Source organism: Heteronotia binoei, chromosome 5 (assembly GCF_032191835.1).
Source record: "Heteronotia binoei isolate CCM8104 ecotype False Entrance Well chromosome 5, APGP_CSIRO_Hbin_v1, whole genome shotgun sequence".
NCBI lineage: Eukaryota > Metazoa > Chordata > Lepidosauria > Squamata > Gekkonidae > Heteronotia > Heteronotia binoei.
In genome coordinates this window covers 89,099,015-89,117,983 of record NC_083227.1, presented here as the reverse complement: position 1 = coordinate 89,117,983, position 18,969 = coordinate 89,099,015, and the positions used below count along the sequence as shown (strand labels likewise).

The 18,969-nt window shown below is 44.0% G+C and overlaps 1 protein-coding gene across 1 annotated transcript in view; it reads left to right on the top strand.

Moving 5' to 3' along the window:
- CACNA2D3 (calcium voltage-gated channel auxiliary subunit alpha2delta 3) overlaps positions 1 to 18,969 on the top strand; it is a 1,102,401-nt gene that overhangs the window by 33,119 nt on the left and 1,050,313 nt on the right. The gene's annotated exons all lie outside the window — the stretch shown is intronic.

Genomic DNA, 18,969 nt, shown 5'->3' with positions numbered 1-18,969 from the left:
TTTGTGTCTGCAAAGGCACTGTCCAGTGCAAGTCAGTGAAAATTGCGAATGGTACATCTAAAGGCTCAAAGTTGAGAATTGTTAACACAGCTTCTACTTCGGCGGCTTGGCTGGAGTGAGGGCAGACTGTCTCTTTAAGAATGTAAGAGTCTTGCACTCGGATGGCTCCGTAGCCGGTTCGAGCGGAGGTGTCAACATGGAAGGAAGACCCATCGCAGACCAGCAAACAAATCCTTGTTGTCTTGCTTCTGCAAATGTTATTCCTCCCGTGGCTGGCCACGGTGTGTGTTGCACAGCAGGCAATGGGCACTCATGCTCTTCCCCAGTTACAATGAGATCATACGGAGAAGGGGGCTCTTTTTGTTCTTTTTGGAAGTCTACTCCCCTGTTTGTCAATGCTAATGTCCACTGAGCAATGTGCTGGTTGGAAACCTGTCCATCTTTCACTTTTCCTGACAGAATGTATTCAAGAGGGGAGGGTGTGGTTTGTACAACTACTCTTGCTCCTCCTATGATAAACTCCCAGTGAGTGAGACTCCAAACAAGCACCAGGCAGACCTTCTCACACGGGGAAAACTTTTCCTCCACCGTTGACAGGTTTCTGGAGGCATAAGCTATCACCTGCTGAGACCCCGCCTGATGCTGGATTAGAGTCGCCCCTAGACTGTGTTCAGAGATAGCTAGCTGAATGAAGAAGGGTCGCGTAACGTCTGGGTGCGCGAGAGCAGGGGCTTTCGCTAAGTTCATTTTGAGCTCTGCAAATGCTTTCTGCTGCTCAGGCCCCCACTGCCACTCCACATCCTTTTTCAGTAGCTCATAAAGAGGGCGCGCTTTCTCTGAAAACATTTCTATAAAGTCCCTGGAAAAGTTGAATGTACCCAGAAGGGCTCTTAAGGAATGGGTGTCTGTGGGAGCAGGGAGCTTGGAAATAACTTCCACTCTCTGGGAATCCAGTGTTCTCCCTTCTGCCCCTAGAGTAATCCCCAAGTACTTCACCTCAGTTTTTACCAACTGAGCTTTCTCCCTGCTGGCTTTGAATCCTGTTTCCTGTATGAGACCAAGCACCTCTTCGGTGACCTCACGGACCATCTCTTTCGTTTCCGCGTGTATAAGCACATCATCAATGTCGCTTAGCACGTGGACTCTTGACCCAGGCTGCAAGTGATCCCACATCTGCACCACATGTGCATGGCAGATGCTCGGGCTCGAATGGAAGCCTTGAGGCGTTTGCTTAAAAATGTACTGCTGGCCGCGAAAAGTAAACACAAACTTGTACCAGCAGGACTCATGTAAGCGGATCGAATGAAATGCATTGGCCAGGTCCAAAACGCTATAGAATTTGGACCCTGCCGCAATGGCGGCCACTATTTCATTGTACTTGGCAACCACTGGAGCTACCGGCGGAGTCACCGCATTCAAGGCTCTAAAATCGACTGCCTTTCACCAAGTAACCCCATCTGTTTTCAAAACTGACCACAAGGGGGCGTTGCAGATGGATTGTATTGGTAAAATGACATCCCATTTTAAAAGTCCTTCTATGGTCTTTCCTATGCCTATTTCTGCTTCCGTGGGGTATTTATACTGACGTCAGGGAGGGGGATCTTTTCCCTCTATGAGAACACAAGCCTTCTTTACTGTCCCACACTCTGCCTTGTCAGTGATCTGTACCTCAGGGAATTTTTGAACCCATGTATTGCTAGTGAGGGGCGCCAATGGAAGGGGTGCCTTTAGCGCTGCGCACCGATGCCTGGCGTTAATGAATTCTGGGCCTCCTGGGATTTGCCACAGGAGACAGTTGGCCATGTCAATGGTTAGCTTGTTCCTAGTTAGGAATGGAGCTCCTATCATACCGTCGTCTTCTCCCTGGTTGCTACAGGATTTCATGACGGATGTGAGTGTCCCTATGGTGACTGGGATCTTCTTCCAGATATGCAAGGTGTAACTACCACCTGCATATCCTGCCAGTTCCATGGTTTTCTCGGTCTGAGTTCCTTGAGTCACTAATCTCGGATGGAGCACGTTTATGGAGGCTCCTGTATCTACTAATAGGTTGGCAGTTTTAACTTTCCCTGGAGCCCCAATGCCTGCCTTTACCATTGGTCTCCCCCAAGTATCCGGCTTTAGTTTAGCTATGATTCCGTTGGGGAGACCAGTGGGCTCCGGGCATCCCTAGCACAAGTCTGGATCCTTGGAGAAGATGTCACACATCTCTTCCTGCTGAGGTACCATGGCTGCAGGGTTTTGGGGAGCTGGAGTGGGAGGGAGTGGGGGTGCTGAAGGCCACACTCTCCCTCTTTCCTGTATGAAGCATGGATGTAGGAGCCTTGTCATACTGTGTCATGTTTTCCCCTGCCTTCACCAAGAACATCCATGCTTCATTCCTAGCGTCCCGTTCCTCCTGGGTCATTCGGCGGACTCCTCTTAAGTACGGGTACAGTTTCTGAGGCTGCGCAGACTACTGACCCTGCTCTGGGGCTGTTTGTGGGGTTTCCTGATTTATGGCTTGGGGTACAGCGCCATAATCCACGAAGGGATTATTACGTTGTACCGAGGCTGGTTGCTTTAGTTTCCCTGGCTTACCATTTGGCCTTGCTTGATTTCCCCCATTCTGATTCTGGGGAAACTCTCCAGTGTTTGGTTGGGGGTTTTGAGGATGGACTTTTCTTTACTGATACTGAGAATGGGTACCATTGTTTGCATAGGTTACAGCGTTGACTGCCTCCTTGCTCTTTTCCTTTTTCCTAGCTTTATTACATCTTTTTAGCTTGCTCATGAATTTGCTGACACGAGCTATTTTTGATTCCAGCTCTTCCCAGGTGGGATCCTGTAGGTTGTCAATTCCTAGTAATTGCTGTGTAGCCATATTAAGGCCCATAATGACATCGTGGACAAACTCCACGTTGTCATACTCAGGATTTGCGTCTCTGTCCGGAAACACTATATCTGTAGCTGCACCTAGAAACTGTTTCTTGGTTAAGTAGTCCATTGGGTCTTCGTCAGGACCTTGCATTGTTTGGTTATAGAAAAACTTTACCGTGTCTCCATCCCATGTGGCGGATATTAGTTCCACCATCCATTCTAGAGTGGTGAGGACATCAGTGCGCCTGCACTCCATAGCCTGGACTATCTTTTTCAGGTTTGCGGCCATTTTCAAGACCTGATTCAGTTCCTTGATAGATATAAAAATATGGAGCACAGGTCCATCAGTGGCTATTAGCCACAGTGTATGTGTGTATATAAAATTTTTTGCCACTGTGTGACACAGAGTGTTGGACTTGATGGGCCGTTGGCCTGATCCAACATGGCTTCTCTTATGTTCTTATGTTCTTATACCCGGGTACTTCTTACGGGTTTGCGCCATCCACATAATGGAAGTGTCTCGAGTGTCTGGGCCAAGAAATTGATGTGCCATTTTAAGATCCTCTATTTTCCATTCCCTAGTCTCCCTCACTATTTGGATGGTCTCCGATCCATCCTGTGCCCTGGTGGTGGTCTTTTTAGTAACCACTGGATGGACTGGGGCTGGGCTTATTTTACTCTGATTTACAACCTCTTCATCCTCGCTCTCCTCATCTGATGAAAAGTCACAGAGGGCAGGGGCCGAAATAGTTGCTATCATGGTTTTCTTTACCTCTAACTTTTTCCTAAGCATAGAGATTTCTTTCTGACAAGCCTCATGACTGACCGCTTCCTTCACCTTCCAGTTTTTCTTGGACAGGTATTCAGCAGCGTACTGCAGCTTGCTGACTTGTGCCTGGCTTTCCTCTAATTCTTGCTCAAGTGTAGCTACTTGGGTTTGAGCCTTTCTTAAGGCTGGCAGAGTGTCTTGTTGCGACAAGGTTAAGGTGCGTTTGTCAAACTTAAGGTCGTCCACCCTTTCCCTTGTATGCTAAAGCTCACACTCTAGGTTATTATTTTCTTCCATTATTTCCGATATATACTTCATTTCATTTATGCAGTTGCTCTTTTTCCTCCTCATGAGTCTTGAGTGTTTGCTCTTTCTCTGCTGCATGGCGTTTAAGAGTTTGTTCTAATTCTGCTGCATGGGTCTGGAGCATTAGTTCCTTTTCCATTGCATGGCTCTGGAACGTTTGCTCTAATTCTTGTTCTTTTAGCTTTAGCTGTTGCTCTTGCTGCTTTATATGTTCCCTTAGCTGCTTAATCATAGCCGAGCTGTCCTTCAAGGCTGTGAACAACTCCCTCTTTCCTGAGCTGATCTCTTTTTTAGCACAGTGGTCCTGGAATGTGTCCTGAAAGAATTGGAGAGGGTCGGGATTTGTGAAAGATCCTGTTTCCCAAGGGTTGTCTCCCTTCTTCACAAGCCACTTCTCTAGCATGGGAAGCTCCTGTTCGTTCTTAGAATGGAACGTCATGGTGACACGCGGGTTGGCTGCTTTTATTACGTTCCTTGTTTGCTCTTGCCTACTGGAGTGCTGATGCCTACCAGCGATTTCCGTTCTAGGACTTTTTGCCCGATACTAAGGTCACTTGCGGTAGCTAATCGCGGACCCCGGGACTTTTGGTGCCTAGGAAGCCAACCGTGACTAGCCTAGGACTTTGCTTGGTGCCTGGGGAGCCAATGCCTATTGGGTCTCCTCCTGGACTTTCCTCACTGCCCTATGCTGAGGACGCTTGCGCATGCAAAGCGGATCCTCGGGACTTAAATGAGTGCCTTAAACTGATCCTTTTCCTACACAGTTTTAAGGACTTAATTTATGTGCTGCCCAGAGCTGATCCGTTAACTGCCCAGCTTTACGGACTTCTACGTGTGTGGATGCGTGTACAGTGTGTGTGCGTGTGTTCACTAAGCTCCAAGTGAAGAGAAAAAGGGAAGGGTTCTCTATCTGATCTTAAACAGTCCTGACCTATCCTGACATTCCCTCCCTGGACATGGACAGACACGTTCATAAAGGCCTCGGGACAATGGCCGGACTTCACGAGACTCCCCCCTTGCGTTCTAGCCAGGCTCAGTCCTTTTGCAATGTTTCTGGCCCTCTAGGTGTGGCTGGAGAGTCTGCGCTGAATGATAAAGTGGGAGCAGCCCAACCCACACTATAGAAATGCTCTCTAGAGCCGTTCATACAAGTCACAATCACTCATTCATTCACACAATAGCCTAGCTAGCAAGACTTTCTGGATGGTGTAATCCCACGTCTGGCTGTGTGAAGACATGCGTGTCGACTCGCGTGTGTTCACACAGTCAGGGTTGCCCAATGCTTTCTCCACCAATATCTGTAAGCCAAAATGCCCTCAAAATGAGGTTGGGGAATTGTCAGGTGGACACCTGGCTTAATCAGGATCTTTTACCTGTGTATACAGGATTCCACGTCCAGAAATTAATGCTTAAAAATATTAGGCACTCTAATGAAGTAAAACAAGAAAAATATAGGCTTCCATACAAGATAAAATACTCATAAAATCATACATACAGTCCTAAGAAAAATAGAGAGAGATATAGAGAAACACATGGGTAGACAAACAGGGTGATATTTACCGATCGTAGTCTTCAAGGAAGGCTCCAATGGCGACGAGCGAGGAAGTGGGAGAGGGGACCTGAAACTTGGCCTTAGAATCGGGGATGGATCTAGACAGCGGAATTGGGATACTGCAAGAAGCAGTATCTTCTGTGGGTAGCTAGTCCACAGGTTATAAGGACTACCTTGAGCCCTTAGGGGATGGGAGGTACGAGGGAGGAGGAAGGTGGACAGCTGATGCATGACCTCCCAAAAAGGGGAGGCTTCGCAGTGACCATAAGGGCTGGACTACTGCGAGAGCCAATAGAAAGTTCATTGGTGTCACCTAATTGGGTGCCCATTCCTGACCAATGAACAGACCTGGATACCTGAGTGAACTTTCAGGTTGAAATGGACCAGGGTGGGGATGCTCCAAAGGGATAACAAAAAGAAGAATGGGGAGAACCACTGGGTGGAGGTGTGCTTGAGTTTATCACACTTATCTAAAAGGTGACAATAGAGAGCCAAATTGTTATCTAAGGTAACATCCGGTTTACACAAAGAAACTTGGCTCTAGCTGAAGGTGGTCTTCCTCTTCTTCTGTTTTCTTCTTGGCACCAACCTTTGTTTAGAGTTCTGCTGAACAAAGACAGTGGCGGTTGGATGATTAGCCACTCCTGGGGTGGGTTGATGGCTTGCAATCACTGGTGACATCTGGTGAGTATGTGAGCTGTTCGCTTAGCTGGAATGGAGTCTGGCCTGGTAGGAAGATGGCTGCGTGTGGTGTTAGCCCTCCACGGTGGATTCCATGGTCAGTGCTTCAAAACCGTTCGCCTGGATAGCTCCTGCCGGCGCAGTCTCCTCCATTCCTGAGTGCCTTCTTAGCATTCTGGCTACCAGTACTGCATAGGTCACTTTCGCCGCTGGATAGGCTCACTCACACTCTCTGGCCAGACGTATGTGAGCGACTTCTCCAGGTGCTCTGGCAACCAAGGTGGTGATCATGATGTTCTGTAAGGGTTTTCCTCACAAATCCTAGTGAATGCTTTTCATTGGGGAACCACTTCTGATTGCCATGCCTGGAGTGCTGCTTTTTGGAAAAAAGAATAATTGTGAAAAGATAAATATATATTTGCTCTGTAAAAAGTAAAACACAGAGTTGTAATAACTTACCCACTAATGACAGCACCTATGTACCTATGCACCAGTGTACCTATTAGATGCTGAATGATTCAGTTATGCCAAGGTCAGGTGAACAGAGAATCAAAAGAGAACACAAAAATTTGTCATTCAGCCTAGCATGACAACTTTTGTTTCTCAGTCCAACTACCTCAGATCCTGTTACTGCCAGATTGAATCTGGGAATTTTCGCATGTGTTCTGCCATGGTCATTCCTGTGGCATTATTGAGACAAGGTTCTGCTCTACTTAAAATCAAACATGCGCTGATGCCATCTGATGCTGAAATTTGTTCAGTGTTGTTGACCATTTGGTTTTGAAGGCAGGATCTAAGTGAAGAATCTAGGCCTGATGCTAAAATTCACCAAGGTCTTTGGTTTGGAATGATTCTACAGCCTAGACAAAAGCTTGAAATATGCTACAAGGGGCTCTCTAAGATCTTTGTTACACTGCTGTCTTTCTAATATATGTTGTACTGGGCTTTGTTCATGTGTTGGCTGAAAAACTCTGCATTGGCAAAATACATACAGGAGGTAATAAATCTGCTGGATGTAGATAGGCCGTGTCTGTGAGGCATAACACTTCATTTCACTTTGAGCCTCCTACCAGTTTCCATTATCACTAAAGGATTTGTATTAATGTAACATGATAGCATCATGTACACACACTGTGACAGGCAGAGATTTGGCACAGCTATCATAAAATGAAAGTCATTTTCCTTCAAGCCTCTCTAAGAGCTGAAGTTTGAATATTCTTGCTTTTAAGCTTTTCCTTCCTTTTCCCTGCTAGATTATATCAATGAACATGGAAAGCCTGAACACTGGGTTTGACAAGAGAGACTTTTTTTCATGTACTCTGTGAGCCTGTTAATACGTTTATCCGAAAGTTTTTTCTTGGATTATACCACTCTGGCTACAAGTTGTGGGGGGAGAACTGACAACTTTACCTCTCTCCAGCTCTCCCCTGAGTCACCTGGAACTGTACCCATGTAGGTCTGTGGTTCCCCAAGAACCTTATGGGGGTGGACATAGAGGGTTGCAGTGGGAGGAAATAATTTCAGAAAATCACTCTCCCCTTCTTCCATGATCAGAACAGCCAGGACTCGGCAGTAGGGTTGCCAAGTCCAATTCAAGAAATATCTGGGGACTTTGGGGGTGGAGCCAGGAGACATTAGGAGTGGAGCCAAGATCAAGGCTGTGCCAAGCATAATTGAACTCCAAAGGGAATTCTGGCCGTCACATTTAAAGGGACGGCACACCTTTTCAATGCCTTCCTTCCATAGGAAATAATGAAGGATAAAGGCACCTTCTTTTGGGGCTCATAGAATTGGACCCCCTGGTCCAATCTTTTTGAAACTTGGGGGGTATTTTGGGGAGAGGCACTTGATGCTATACTGAAAATTTGGTGCCTCTACCCCCCAAAACAGCCCCCTCAGAGCCCCAGATACCCGCAGATCAATTCTCCATGATTTTCTATGGGAATAAATCTCCATAGGGAATAACAGAGTTTCCAGCAGACATTTCCCTCCCCTCCCCCCCTGCTTTCTGACGACCCTGAAGCGGGGGGAGGGCCTCCAAACCGGGGGATCCCCTGCCCCCACCTGGGGATTGGCAACCCTACTCGGCAGCCTGACAAGCACCTGTATATTAGTAAGTCTGGAGATAAATATAAATATCACAAATAAAGGAGAGCACACTTAGCTAAGATGTGTTCTCTAGAAATGAAGGTAATATATGAATCCCTTCCTTTATGTAATTTGGAAGATTGAACCAGTGAAAATCTCTTTGAGTATTAACAGTACTTGGTTACCTACATTGAAAATGCAAGCAGAGTTCAAAAATAAGGATGCTGAAACATTAGTGTCCATATAGTACAGTATACAATGCAATAACATTGAGTTATGTGGAGATTTAACATTGTGCTGCAGAGGGGTGAGTTATTTTGCTACCTTTTGTTATGAAAGGTTATAGATGGTAAACTTTCTATTTCTTTTATTCTGAACATATTTTAAGAATTATCTTAAAATCTGTTATCTTCAAAAAATGACATCCGAAGGTAGCTTGATTTCCAGTTGCCAGGTTACGTGATAATCTTCTGCTGTTGAAGTACAGTAACCAAAATAAATATAGTCTGTTTTCTCAGTGATGATGCGCTGGGAGATCTCTGAAGACTTTCATCGTGTTGATGGAGGTAAAGTTCCTTTTACTAAAAGAACTTTTTGTTCATGAACAATTTCCCAAACAATATTAGATCTGCAAAAGGGAGCACTTTGCTGCTGGAGGAGTTTTCCTTCTGAGAGGATATAAAAGTCAAATTCTTATTGTGGCACAGCTTCATTTTGACATAGATTTTCATGAGCTTGCTGCATTTGAAGAAGTGAGCTCTGACTCATGAAAGTTCACGCCACAGTAAATTTGTTAGTCTAAGGTTCCACAAAATTGATTTACATGTTGGTGACTGCAGGTCTATAGGGCTACCTGTCTGGAATCTGTCTCAGACTACTTTCTTAAATACCTGTTTTAATGCTTCGCTTTCCCAGTTTTTCTTTGTTGCATTCATTCCACTGAAATTTCACTGGCTGTTTCATTAGTTTGTAAAATTACTTTTGACTTCCTGCCCTTAAGTATTGAGCTTTGTGTTAAGAAATTACTTGTTAGATTGAGCAATAATTCTGGACTGCATTTCAGGGACATCTGAGAAGAAACCTATTTAAAGGACCCCGTCCTACTTTGAGAGCAGTGGGAATTTTGCTTGCTTAATAGACCACATGAGTGGACTCAGAGGAATTATAGCAAATGCTTAGGAACTGAGTAGTCTGTTTTTAGTTCAGCAGGACATCTCTCCTGTGTAACATTACCTGGTTAAGAGTAAATTTTGCACCATGTCTATTGCTATTCTGAAAGATGCTGGTTCTGGAAAACTCTTAAACTGCCTAAATACTCAAGTTACAGTTGGCCAGTTGCTTTTCAATTAAATAACCAAACAACTACAAAGTCATACCTGTTGACAAGGCAAAACAGCACATAGAACCAGGGGTCAGTTTGTAGAAAAAGAGGTTCCAGAGCTCATTAGCACAACTCATTTGTGTATGCCACACGCCTCTGACATCACCAGAAGATGTACTAAATTATATCAGCTCAACATCTACTTTAAAATGCTTCTTGAATTATAATTGTCATAATAAAGCCTTACTCCCATCACACTTTTAAAATTACATTCTCCTCTGTGGCCACAGTGGCATGATGAAGATTTCCATCTGTCTGCTTCAGGCCTCACATTCAGTGGGAGCTCACAGGAGCACAGCTCCTGAACCTTTCTGAGAGTTCTGCCTTCTCCTTTTGAGAGTACCACCTCCTTGTCCATTGAATAGTATGTGCAGCTGCATAACAATCCCTGGATGAGCTCCACCACCTATTTTTCTACAAAATGACCACTGGTCTGCTTTATATGTTTTGGTTATTTCCCTATTTTTTGTGGGAGAAAATATTAGAAAAGTTGTCAGGTTCAGCAAAATTCTCACAGGGGGGTTACACAATGGAGCCCAGAAGCAAGTATTTGGGGGGGGGGGGAGAAGAAAGAAAGAGCACAATAAAATTTAGAGGTTCTGGAGCTCTGCTCCTGTGAGCTCCTGTCCAAAATGAGGCTGCTAAGAACAAGTAGAATAATAAGAGATTGGATTTATATCCCACCCTTAACTACCCAAAGTAGTCTCAGAGCGCTTACAATCTCCTTTCCCTTCCCCTCCCCATAACAGACGCCCTGTGAGGTAGGTGGAGCTGAGGGAGTTCTGACAGAAACTGCTCTTGAGAGGAACAGTTCTGTGAGAACTTGTAACTGACTCAGGGTCCCAACAGCAGGTGCATGTGGAGGAGTGGGGAATGAAAACCTTTCTCCCAAATAAGAGTCCATGCACTTAACCCAATTTTACAGGCTTCCCCCTGCCTCCAGCTAGCTGGCCAGTGGGGGGAAAGCCCCACCTCCACAGCCACCACTTACCGCTAGATCACCGGCAGGTTTAGAAACCTGCAAACAGGTCCCCTTTCAAAATGCCTGTGTGTGTGTGCCTTTAAAGTTGAGCAGAAAGCAGAAGTACTTCATGGGGAAGGGTCAGTAGCAGAAGCTCTTCAAAGCACAGTCTCTCTGTTTGTTTTGCTTTCATTTTAGAGCAAATAACTGGGTGGGTATGAGTGTGTATGAGAGAGAGAGAGCAGCGTAGCTAGGGCTACCAATCCCCAGGTTGGGGAAGGGGATCCCCCAGTTTGGAGGCCTTCCCCCCCCTTTCAGGGTCATCAGAAAGAGGGGGGAAGGGAGGGAAATGGCTACTGGGAACTCTATTATTCCGTATGGAGTATTATTCCCATAGGAAATAATAAAAAATTGATCCGTGGGTATCTGGGGCTCCGGGGGGGGGGGGGCTGGGTTTTGAAGTAGAGGCACCAAATTTTCAGTATAGTATCCAGTGTCTCTCCCCGAAATACCCCCCAAGTTTCAAAAAGACCAGGGGGTCCAATTCTATGAGCCCCAAAAGAATGTGCCCCTATCCTTCGTTATATCGTATGGAAGGAAGGCATTTTAAAAGGTGTGCTGTCCCTTTAAATGTGATGGCCAGAACTCCCTTGGAGTTCAGTTATGCTTGTCACATCCTTGCTCCTGGCTCCACCCCCAAAGTCCCCAGATATTTCTTGAATTGGATTTGACAATCCTAAATGTATATGTTTTATTGACATGACGGTCATGACCAATTTAGTTCAATAAACTCTTTCCGCACCTATCAATTTCCACTTGTTTAATAAACTCTTGTTAGTTATCTTATACCATTGACCACCAGCATAGGTGTTCTTACACTGGTTATTCTATTGATTCATAAGAGTATAGTCCACTAAGATGAATAATGAGAAATGGAAACTCCATGTTCAGAGTCATCATATGTCTTGATATCTTCTGAATACACAATACCAACCTAGGTGACCTAGCCTGGCACCTTTTATATTCATCTTCATAAATCTGATATGCTAGTGTTTTTGTTAGTTTATGTAGTGAGACCTTCTCTGGGTCTTGTCTGTGCTGGCATCCCAACTGTGGAATGCTCTGCCTACAATATCTGTCTGGTGCTCATACTTTTACTATTTGAGGTGATAGGTACTGTTCATCCAAACCTTTCACTTGATACCGCCCTCCATTTTTCATCTCTGTAAATTGGATTATGGTTGTATTTCTGAGTGTTTATTTATTTTATTCCATTTGTATCCCGCCATCCTCACCAAGGCAGACTCAGGGCGGCTCACATACACATGCATGTGCATGAGTAAATACAATAATACATTAAAACCTTAAACCATAGAATAATATAAAAACATAAAATACATAAAAATATTTTGGCGCTATAATCTTAGTTGCCAATTCTCTGTAAGCCGATCTTAAATTGTCTTCTCCGCAGCTGCTGTACAGCAGATTTCAAGGGATGGTTCATATGTTACCTAGGACTGTAGTGGCCAGCAGTCTAGTTTACAAATGCCTGGTGGAAGAGTGCCGTTTTACAGGCCCTGCGGAACTGATTGAGCTCTTGCAGGGCCCTGACCTTTTCCGGCAACTCATTCCACCAGCAAGGAGCCACTACAGAGAAGGCTCTGGCTCTAGTTGTCATGAGCCTGGCCTCCTTAGGGCCGGGGATTGTAAGTAGATTTTGTGATCCAGACCAAAGTGCTCTCTGGGGAACATATGGGGAATGCAGGCCCTGGCCATATAGGGCCTTAAAGGTGAGAACCAACACCTTGAAACGCACCCGGTATGCAATAGGCAACCAGTGCAGTGCTTTCAGCACAGGTTGAATGTGTTCCCGTAAAGGAAGGCCCATTAACAACCTGGCTGCTGCGTACTGCACTAGTTGAAGCTTCCGGGTTTGAGACAACGGTAGCCCCATGTAGCGGGCATTACAGTAGTCCAGTTGAGGTGACCATGGCATGGATCACTGTTGCCAAGTCACTGCACTCGAGGTAGGGGACCAATTGCCTTATCAGTGTTGTGTTGTATTTTATTTATGTATAATTTTATTTTGATGTATTGTTTTACAGTTATTAAGTTTTAGATGTTAGCCTTGTTAGCAACCTCAGAAACCATCAGGTTGAGAGGTGGAATATAAATCTTCCTCTGAAAGTTGTACTATTTTCATAATTAATGGTAAGTATATCATGTTGATGTCCCAGTTTAGCACAAGTTTCTGTTCATAAGACTAGCAAGCCAAGGAATGTTCATAATGCAGATATTTAACCCCTTATTTGGTCTTCATGAGAAATGAGTGTTCGTCCCAGTCCAGATAGCTAACACTAATGTGTGGCTTTTCAAGTGAACACTGTAATTTAAAGAACAATGTCTCAGCTCCACCTGCAGTGGATTCCATTCCATTTAGATCCATTCATATCAAAGAACTTTGGGAAAGCCAGGTGTAACCCAAGGGCAAGGCATTCCTCAGGTAAATGTAACCTTTACAAAAGCAAATGCACAAGGATTTGGAGGAAGAAGAGAGAGGCTGTTTTTTGTATGATAATTTGTAATAAATTTTGTTGATCTCTAAGGTACCACTGGACTTCTGTTTTTATATTGCTGCTGCAGACTAACATGACCCCCTATTTGGAATTATCATTTGGGAAGGGGAAAAAAACTTTTCTATCCAAACATTGTCAACCACTTTCCAGCAGCCAAGGTATTATTTATGGTTCATGTTGTACATGGAAAAGAGGTTTTTATAGGACAGATGCTTAGGCAATGTGCTACTCCATTCCCAATCCCACTTTGCAGTTCCCAAGCAGCACTGCAAAAACATATATAGGTGAAAAATTTTATGAGCTTCTTATGAGCCAAGTTCAATACTTCAGTAATTCATGGAGGAAGTCCATTGTATGTAAGAGAGAGAGAGAGAGAGGATATTGTCAGTGCTGTTCTCTAGCTCATGGTTCTTGCTGATCTCATGAATTGCCCACGTGTATCCAAAAATATGTATGCCAGCACTGACACATCTCTAATGGTAGCAGTGCCCACAGTAAAGAGCCTTTCATGTGCAATGTCACCATGGTCAGGGGGGTTTCAGTATCCCATAGAGGCTAAGTGATCCTGCTGTCTTTTAAATCATGACAATAGAAGCTGAGCATCATTTTTATGACCTCTTTGGTCATATGATGTCAAAGACAATGAGGTACTTTGACACAGTTCCCAACCTCCCTAGGGCTTCATGATCCCCCCCCCCTTTTGTTTCTTTGGCCACTGCACTGGATTAGTCTAAAAGGATAAATACAGTATAATAAACCATTACAGGGATGACAGAATGCATGCACCTTGAGAGTAAGATCTGGATCTGTGGGAAATAGTTGTAATCTTCCTAGGGAGCCAAAAATTGAATGATAGGTTCTTGGGCACTGCTGCGCTATTATACAACAGCAGCTGTAGATTTTAATGCAGCCTCTACATTGTTCAGCCAAGCAACACATTTCAGCACAACATGAAAGACTGGAATTAAAAGTACCATGTGCCAAAATGGGATCTCTGATATGCACTAATGATCACTTTCTCGCACCATTAATCCCACAGAGGTCAGTAATGCAATTGATGCAAGGGATTTACCAATAAAAAACCAGGGTTTCCGTCAGTGAATGCAAGACTTATAATTTGGTTGTTCCAGATAATTCATATTTCAAAAAGAACTGCAGTCTCCTACCGTGTATATTTTTAACTCATGCAGTTTGAAAATATCACTTTGATTTCATTTTGCATTGTGATCTTTACAGTTCTTAAAGAAGTATTTTAATAAATACAGTTGAATAAAAATTGTATGTTTTTGTTATGAATTCAATAAACTCATATGAATCAAAACACTAGAAATTCATCATTTACTTCTGCACTCAGAGGGGCCCTGTAGTCAGGGTAATTTTTAATATGATTTTGAAATGACATGGCTGTACTCAAGAATCATGTACATTTAAGTGCCAGCATTATTTTAAAAGCAAAATTGTAATCTATACAGTATATCTAAAAGGTGGTATAAACATATGCAGGATAAACCAGAAGGCTGGGCAAGTACATAGTCTAAAAAAAATAATAATAAGATTACTGTTGATGGAGTGAAGCCAAAATGGAGTGCAGAGAGATCAAGAGCCCAGTGAACACAACATAGGTTCTAGCAGTACAGTTTAGGGCATGCTGCAGGCAGGTGAGATCATAAGGTACAAGACTGAAATCCCAGTTAACCATAGAGTTTCCAGCAATTGCTAGAACTGCCCTTTATCACATCTTTTTTAACCAGAAGAGATGTGATGCTACAGCCAGCATCATTTTTTTAAAAACTCCTCCCTACAGCTACTGGCAGTGGGCAACGGGAGTAGGAAGTTGGGAATTCCCCACTGGAGTCCTGGCATCCTTGTCATGGACCCTGCTTCTGTTTAGCCAAATGCCCCCAAAACGAGGTTGGGGAATTAGTCAGGTGGGCACCTGGCTCAAACAGGGATCTTTTACCAATGTATACCAGGCTCAACCATCCAGAGAGTGAATGCTCAATAAAAAGGACTCTAATTTAATAAAACCAATTGTGATTTATTTGGAATAATATAGCTCTTTCACACAAGGTAAAATGCAATTCAATCACACATTCACACAGGCCTAAGAAACACAGATAGATTGATAGGGGAACATATAAGGATTCATATACAGGGTGATATTTACCATCGTAGTCTTCAAGGAAGGTTCCAATGGCGACATAATAGGACAGGGGAAATGGACCCAAAACTGTGGTCAGAATTGGGGATGGATTTAGACAGCGGAACTGGGATACTGTTAGATGCACACATGAGTGGAGTTGGGTCAGAGGTTATATAGACTCCCTTGGCCCTTTAGGGGATGGGAGGTGACGGGGAGGAGAGATGGGGAGGTTCTGTGATGACCATGAGGGCTGGGCTCCCTCAGAACCAATGGTGAGTTCCCTGAGGTCACCTGATTGGGTGTTGGCTTGGACCAATGAGCTTTACCTTAGTTCTGGGCATCCTAGAAACTTCCAGGTGGCGCCAGGGTCTGGGACGGCTCCACAGGTATCAGTATGGAAATAGTTGGGGGCATGGGATTGTTTGAAGAGGTGTCAATAGGGAATCAAATATGCACCTAGGTCTCCCCGGTATAGATCAAAGGCTTGGATGTGTCAGGAAATGCTCTTCCTCTTCCTCTTTGTTCTCTCGGGCAGAGGCCTCTGCCTAGTGTTTTGTTAGACAAAGAGCATCAATAGTTGAGCTGTTATTCCATTCATGGGCTAAACAGGTTGCTTGCAGGCTGAGGGTGACTTTAGGTGTGTACGTGATCTTCCCACTAAGAAGGAATGAAGTCTAGCCTGGCAGGGTATGCTTGGATCAGGAAAGCAAGATGGATTCTGCTGTTGTTAGCCTTAGGTTCATGGAGGCAGGCTGGAAACATGGTGGCCTGGCTTCTCCCACTGCAGCGGCCAAGACTGGGCACACAAGGAGCAGCTGGAGCATGTCTGTAGTTCTGGCTAACACCCTTCCAGATGTAGAATGCTGCTGCAAAGCTGAGGCTTATAATGTCCACATAAGCTTTAGAAACTGTAAGCAAAGTCCACCTCTTAGAGCAGATGTGTGAGAGTCAAAACTCCAGGCACCCTGGCAATCATACTGGTGATCACGATGTCCATATGTATGAAAAGTAGGGGGCTTTTCCTTACACTTTCTAAAGAACAAGTGAGTGATGTGGCCAGGAGCACTGTCTTATCAGTTCCAGTTAATTAGAAACTTGCTCCCAGAACTGGATTAAGACATGTTGAGACCCTAAGAATTCCCATTGCATTGCTCACCCCTCCTGTAGTAATTCAGTAATTGTTTTTTATTTAGTCTCCTCATAATCTGATACCCTAAACTATAGCTTACTTAGGTAGTACATAAATCCAGCATTTCTCTTTCCCCTCCTTCACACTGCTGGCCTTGCCACTTGCTATAGCCTGAAGTTGGCAACCAGCAGGTACATACTTTATGGTTGGGGCACTTGACACAGTGATTCCACTTCTGGCACAACCTAATATGTCACCATCATGTATGTGCAACACTGTAACATTCAGTCCAAATGCTATGGCTTAATCCTAGAGTGTTGCCAGAAGTGATGATGTCACTTCTGGGTCATACTGGAAGTGATGTCGTGGTGTCAGCACAGTGCTGGTCATCTCCCTCCTATTCCCCAGTAGCAGCAGGAAAAGCTGGCAGGGAATAGGAGGCTTCTCTGCTTGCCTCATTGATCCATGGTTTTGTAATTTTCAGATTAGACTACCATAATGTATTCTGCAAGTGGCTGCCCTTGGTAATATGAAAGTGACAGTGATGCAGAATGCCACAGCTAACTTCCTGGTTGAAGGGAGCTGTTCACTGACATTACTGTTAAATGATGCACTGGCTTTCAGTATCCTGGCAAAATCTAAGATGCTAGTTTTCATGATAAAACCATCTTTGACCATGGACTCAGTTTGGAAACTGAGATGTCAAGACAGTGTGCGTTTGCAATAAAAAAGGCCAACGCCATGCTGGGAATTATTAGGAAGGGAATTGAAAACAAATCAGCCAGTATCATAATGCCTCTGTATAAATCGATGGTGCGGTCTCATTTGGAGTACTGTGTGCAGTTCTGGTCGCCGCACCTCAAAAAGGATATTATAGCATTGGAGAAAGTTCAGAAAAGGGCAACTAAAATGATTAAAGGGCTGGAACACCTTCCCTATGAAGAAAGGTTGAAACGCTTAGGGCTCTTTAGCTTGGAGAAACGTCGACTGAGGGGTGACATGATAGAAGTTTACAAGATAATGCATGGGATGGAGAAAGTAGAGAAAGAAGTACTTTTCTCCCTTTCTCACAATACAAGAACTCGTGGGCATTCGATGAAATTGCTGAGCAGACAGGTTAAAACGGATAAAAGGAAGTACTTCTTCACCCAAAGGGTGATTAACATGTGGAATTCACTGCCACAGGAGGTGGTGGCGTCCACAAGCATAGCCACCTTCAAGAAGGGGTTAGATAAAAATATGGAGCAGAGGTCCATCAGTGGCTATTAGCCACAGTGTGTGTGTGTGTGTGTGTATATATATATATATATATTTGGCCGCTGTGTGACACAGAATGTTGGACTGGATGGGCCATTGGCCTGATCTAACATGGCTTCTCTTATGTTCTTATGTTCTTATGGGTTACATTGTACCAGGGACTGTAGCTGTTTTCACCAAACTCCTGAGATAGATTCTGGCAAGGCTTTTTTTTGGGTCAAAAAGGTCCAGTAAGAACTAATTTGCATATTAGGCAACACACCCTGATGCCAAATCAGCCGAAACTGCATTCCTGTACGTTCTTGCTACTGCCCCACCCCCCAGCAGTATTGGAAGATAGTGTGTGTGTTTATGGAAAGTGAGGACAGATCAGAAAATTGTCAAATCAATCTTTTCTACATCTCCATTCTATAGATCTGTTTATCTGAAAACTTTTTTTTTAAAAAAAATCCTGATTTTTGACTCATAGTATTGGTTGAAAATCTGTCAGTGGAAATCTAGGGTAGTAAGCAATGATAGCCACTAAGTGGTGACCAAGGGGTTCTGTTTCCTTACCAGCAGCTCAAAACACTTAGCAGTGGCCTTGGGAGACATAATTCAGGATGTCCCCACACAGTACATCCCACATAGCCCTTATGTTGCCAAGTGAAAGCAACTGAGCAAGGGTATGATGTCCTCCTCCACTGCCAGCCACTTCTTACATCACCCTACCTCACCAGCTACCACTGATTGCTAGCTATGTAAATATAAATTAAACCAAACCTAAAACTGCTGGCAACAGCTGATTCCCCCCCAATCAGTTGAATGCTGTTATGTCTCCAAAAGTATTTTGTAACTGAGAAAATAATCAAATAGAGGTAGAATAGAATAATTTATAGCTATAGAAAGCTCTGTTTAGCTATTCAGATATTATACAGAATAACTGCTGGCTATAGAAGTCAAAATTAATCCCATGATACTGGCTTGAAGGGAATACTGTGTCTGTTGATGCCAACCATAAAGTAGAATATTTAATCCAGACTGAGGGAGGTAAATGCTGCTGAATTGGCAGCTAGTTATTTTACATTCAAATGAAAATTGTCTAGAATACATTAACGGACACAGGAGCTATGCTTTCATACAGAATATGAAAAATTGCAGCCCCCATTTAGAGATGTTGAGCATTCATGTGCCCAGCAACCTAATAACTGCCAATGCTATGAATGCCATGGATATGTAATCAATAGATTTTGTTTTATATAGATAAGAAATATGCAGGGATGAGATG